A 6000-nucleotide genomic window follows, 5' to 3' on the forward strand; every position below is an offset into this window, starting at 1 on the left:
TACAAAAGGTGAAGTCACACAGGATCAGAGATGAGCTGGCAAGATGGATACAGAACTGGCTCGGTCATAGAAGACAGAGGTTAGCAGTGGAAGGGTGTTTTTCTGAATGGAGGGCTGTGACTAGTGGTGTTCCGCAGGGATCAGTGCTGCAACCTTTGCTGTTTGTAGTATATATAAATGATTTGGAGGAAAATGTAGCTGGTCTGGTTAGTAAGTTTGCGGACGACACAAAGGTTGGTGGAGTTGCGGATAGTGATGAGGATTGTCAGAGGATACAGCAGGATATAGATCAGTTGGAGACTTGGGCGGAGAAATGGCAAATGGAGTTTAATCTGGACAAATGTGAGGTAATGCATTTTGGAAGATCTAATGCAGCTGGCAAGTATACAGTAAATGGCGGAACCCTTAGGAGTATTGACAGGCAGAGAGATCTGGGCGTACAGGTCCACAGGTCACTGAAAGTGGCAACACAGGTGGATAAGGTAGTCAAGAAGGCATACGGCATGCTTGCCTTCATCGGTCGGGGCATAGAGTATAAACATTGGCAAGTCATGCTGCAGCTGTACAGAACTTTAGTTAGGCCACACTTAGAATATTGCGTGCAATTCTGGTCGCCACACTACCAGAAGGACGTGGAGGCTTTGGAGAGGGTACAGAGAGGTTTACCAGGATGTTGCCTGGTCTGGAGGGCATTATCTATGAGGAGAGGTTGGATAAACTCGGATTGTTTTCACTGGAACGACGGAGGTGGAGGAGCGACATGATAGAGGTTTACAAAGTTATGAGTGGCATGGACAGAGTGGATAGTCAGAAGCTTTTTCCCAGGGTGGAAGAGTCAGTTACTAGGGGGCATAGGTTTAAGGTGCGAGGGGCAAAGTTTAGAGGGGATGTGTGAGGCAAGTTCTTTACACAGAGGGTGGTGAGGCCTGGAACTTGCTGCCGGGGGAGGTGGTGGAAGCAGGTACCATAGAGACGTTTAAGAGGCATCTTGACAAATACATGAATAGGATGGGAATAGAGGGATACAGTCCCCGGAAGTGCAGAAGGTTTTAGTTTAGGCAGGCATCAAGATCGACGCAGACTTGGAGGGCCGAATGGCCTGTTCCTGTGCTGTACTGTTCTTTGTTCAAGCCACTCAGTTGTATCAAACCATGACAGAAGTGCTGAAATTAACTGCACTGTGTGTCTACCTATAGCAAATGGACTGGAGCAGTTCTTGAAGGAAGCTCACCACCACCTTCTCAAGATCAATTTGGGATGGGCAACAAATGCTGGCTTTGCCAGTGATACTCACATCCCTTAAATGGGTAAAAAAAAATGTATTCCCATCTATCGGGTGAACACATGCTGTTACACTAACCCACAAGTCTTTCCCCCATTCTGAAGGGAGTACAGATCATAAAGGAGAGGGAGGGAATTGGAGGTGATCTTCCAAACATCTTGCAACTGACATACAGGAGATGCTGAAAATCAGTGGAATTTCGGCATCCCTAGCTGTTTGAAATGGGGACAGGGATCTCCCAGCTATTGGCTGACTGACACAATTAAATATCAGTAACCCACGTCATGTAGCACTCAGTCATGTCAATGTTATTTCAGCCGTGAAATATGATCATCTTTATAATGATAACTTGCAACATATTCTTACCTTGCCTGTATAATTTACATATTTTATTTCTGACAGGGCCTTCACGGGTGCAGCAGAAGTTGTGGAGGTGGCCGATGATGGGTAATCAGAGCAGCTGAGTCCTTCTGAGGGTTCACAGTCACAGGACTCATGCCTATCACACACAAGCTCAGATACTTGCATTTCAGTGGGGACACATAGGTCGATAATTGGGTTTTATTTTGGTGACTCATACTTCACAAGTAAGTAAGAACAGCTGGTGGAGCCAGGGACAGCAGTGGAGTCTGCATCGGATGGCACGCACCTCTCCAATCTCTGCTCAGCTGAACACAGATGCTGTATGTCGGGGGTCATCAATGCAAAATCATTGAGCAGTAGCAATGTGTGATGCACTGGTGGGCATTCAAAATGGACATTTGATAAGACGCCATATCCATGATTATTGCAGAAAATAAAAGCTCATGGTAACATTTTGGCATGGATAGAAGATTGGCTAGTGAACAGGAAACAGAAAGTAGGCATAAATAGGTCATTTTCTGGTTGGCAAGATGTAGCAAGTGGTGTGCAACAGGGATCAGTGCTGGGGCCTCAATTTCTATAAATGACTTGGATGAAGGGATCGAAGATATAGTTGCTAAATTTGCTAATGACTCAAAGATAGATAGGAAACTAAGTTGTGAAGTGGACGTAAGGAGGCTACAAAGGGATATAGATATGTTAAGTGAATGGGCAAAGATCTGGCAAATGGAGTATAATGTGGGAAAATGTGAAATTGTCCATTTTGGCAGGAAGAATTTAAAAAATGCACATTATCTAAATGGTGAGAGATTGCAGAGCTGAGATGCAGGGGGATCTGGGTATTCTGGTGCATGAATTGCAAAAGGTTACTATGCTGGTAGAGCAAGTAATTAGGAAAGCTGATAGAATGTTATTGTTTATTGCAAGGGGCATTAAATACAAAAGTAGGGAGGTTATGCTTCAGTTATACGGGGCATTGGTGAGACCACATCTGGAGTATTGTGTGCAGTATTGGTCTCCTTATTTAAGGAAGGATGTAAATGCTTTAGAAGCAGTTCAGAGAAGGTTTACTAGACTAATACCTGGAATGGGCGGGTTGTCTTATGAGGAAAGGTTGGACAGACTAGGCTTGTACTCACTGGAGTTTAGAAGAGTAAGAGGTGACTTGATTGAAACATATAAGATTCTGAGGGGTCTTGACAGGGTGGATGTGGAAAGAATGTTTCCTCTTGTGGGCGAATCTAGAACTAGGGGGTCACTGTTTAAAAAATAAGGGGTTGCCCATTTAAGACAGAGATGAGGAGATATTTTTTTCTCTCAAAGGGTTGTGAGTCTTTGGAACTCTCCCTCAAAAGGTAGTGGAAGCAGAGTCTTTGAATATTTTTAAGGCAGAGGTAGATAAATTCTTGATAAGCAAGGGGGTGAAAGATTATTGGGGGTAGGCAGGAATGTGGAGTTGAGGTTACAATCAGATCAGCCATAATCTTGTTGAATGGCAGAGTAGGCTTGAGGGGCCAAGTGGCCCACTCCCGCTCCTAATTCATATGATTCAGCGTGATTGTAGAGAGAATGAAATTACTTCTCTCGAAGGGTCGTGAGTCTGTGGAATTCACTAGCCCAGAGTGCGGTGGATGCCGGGACATTGAGTAAATTTAAGGAGGAGATAGACAGATTTTTAATCAGTAATGGGTTGAAGGGTTATGGAGAATGGGCAGGAAATTGAAGTTGAGGCCAAGATGAGATCTGCCATGATCGTATTGAATGGCAGAGCAGGTTCGAGGGGCTGAATTGCCTACTTATGCTCCTAGTTCTTATGAAGGAGTCTGCCTCAAGCATGAGTGGGTTTATGTCACGGGCATGATATCTTCTTGCATGGATAGAGTGGTCAACTTCATGGAACATCAAACACAACTATCAACTGAGTCAATGCTCACCTTGACCATGGCCGTGAATACTTTGGATGCCAACATGTCTACCACCTTAAACAGGATGACAGATACCTTAGCCATGGCCTTACACTGCTGCCCTGATCTGTGTCAAAGTACTCCCACTACACTGGTAGCAGTGAAATGTGGCTGGTCCATGAGGGATAATGGCGAAAGGGGACATAGAAGTGGGGAATATACTCAAAGCATATCCACTTCTCACCCACTGCCCCCTCTCCCATAGTCAGTAGCTCTCTCGTCTTTTGCTGGCTGCGTCTGCCCCTGCGCAGGTAGAGCTGTCTTTGGTAGGGCTGTCATGGGTTCCAAACTCCAGAAGATGTCAGCAACAGCATTTCAGCAATCAGAGTAGGGATTTGAGCAGCCTAAGTTGCTGAAGCCTCAGGTGTTGCACCATGTAGGAGTAGTAAGAAAAGAAAGAGTCAGGCTTTACAGGTGCACAAGAGTATGCATATGGATGTATGAGAAAATTTTATGTGGTTTTGGTTCTTTAGTTAGGTTACATATTATTGTGCACCACTTTCCCATCTTTTCCATTCTTGCGTGGTGAGTGGAAAGTTGCTTTTTAACTGTTTCATCATGAATGGGAGGAATTGATGGGCACCAATGGTAGAGATGCTCAAGGCATGGTTGTCTGTGGAACTGCTTTGTGTCAGTGGCACTGGGGAAGGGTGGGAAGAGTGGCCGCTGCATGTGCTTGTGACATTGGTCCACTGGTGCAACTTAAGTGAACCTTGCATTCATAATGGTATCCCTTGTATCTCAGGCAGCAATATAAACAGCTGGGTGCATTGCCATCATCACCTTCCTCCTCCTTGTTTTCTTCCTCTTTTGCCTCCCCCTCCAAATCATCTGAGGAGGATGAGTTTGTCGTCTTGTTCCTTCTGCTGCTGCCCTCTCTCCTGTCCAACTACAGGTGTCTGAAAAGCAAGCTGGTGCTGGGGTAACCATATTCTCATTCGAGGTCAAATCTAATGCAGCCATAGCATCACCAATCCTGATCTGATTGAAAAAAGCTCCAAAGCATAGAAAATAAATTCCCAGCAAAATTCTGTCAATAAGCTGTATTCCAGCAGGTAAGAAAGCAGCTGAGTACTCAGTATTTCAATATTTCCTTGAATTTGATTCAGCTTCCTCAATTGCCTTCACTGGCGACTTTCAGGGAACCCAAGAAATCCATGGACCCAATGATAAACTTGAAAACTTGTGGGTAATTATCACGCTCATTGAGTGATTGACATAGGTTAATTAGCAGTTCACATCTCCCATGAGCATGTGTACATGCAGCCCAATGCATGGGAGTGAAATGCAGAGGTCACTGGGTCATTTTTCCCCAGATTTAACCTCCCACCCACACTCATACCCGCCAACATGTTAAAAATCCTTTCACTATCCCTGTCCTATAAGAGTTCTTTCTTTCAACAACATTTGCTTAACACTCCTGCCTTGTTACCATCCTCCTGACTTTCAAAGACCTCCTTTTCTTCACTGTGCTTTGCCAAACCTGCTCGGTGATCATTACTTTAATAGAGAAAAGACTTCTCACTCTGCCAAAATATGACTTCACTTGAATTCTCACTAAAACTATTTTAATGACAAGCAGTAGAAAGATGCACTTTCAGTAAGTGTGGTCAAGCCATGGAAACACTAATAGGTCGGGATTTTGCAGTCAACAGCGAAAGAATGACACTCACCGTCACTATGCTTACAGCTGCCCACAAATTTTTTGCGGGCTTTTGTGTGACAACTTGCTGCAACTGGGCATCTAAAACAATGTAATGCCTGCTCAAGGAAGTCTGGTCCCTGTGTCAAACAATCAGATTGAAGAATTCTCATTGAGACATGCAGAGTCTAAACCAGGAAGTATAAATTATAATGAATTCATTGTAAAAAAAAAAATGTACAAAACATTTAGAGAAAGATGGGATTGAGAGAAAGAAAAAGCAAAAAATAAAATTAATTTTTGAAAAATCTCCATCCATAATTAAATTCTGAAGGAATGATACTCCACACTTATAAAATTAAATTTTCTGTGCCAGAGTTTATTTGGTAGTAATTTAGATGCATCACGCCATCAAAAGTTCACTTACAGCTGAATGCACCAGTCCTAACTTTTTCTGGCATGTTCAGTGGTTAACTAGTAGGTAAATACAGCAATATCATGCCCTCACATGGATTTCAACGCTGAGTCTTGCCAAGACACTGGTGTAGCACATTCTGTGGATGAGCAGAGCAGAACCGACAAGAGAACATGCCACAAAAACAAGAAATGCTGGAATCACTCAGCAGGTCTGGCAGCATCTGTGGAAAGAGAAGCAGAGCTAACGTTTCGGGTCAGTGACCCTTCTTCTGAAGAAGGGTCACTGACCCGAAACGTTAACTCTGCTTCTCTTTCCACAGATGCTGCCAGAC

The sequence above is a fragment of the Heterodontus francisci genome, chromosome 2, assembly GCF_036365525.1.
Source record: "Heterodontus francisci isolate sHetFra1 chromosome 2, sHetFra1.hap1, whole genome shotgun sequence".
Taxonomy (NCBI): domain Eukaryota; kingdom Metazoa; phylum Chordata; class Chondrichthyes; order Heterodontiformes; family Heterodontidae; genus Heterodontus; species Heterodontus francisci.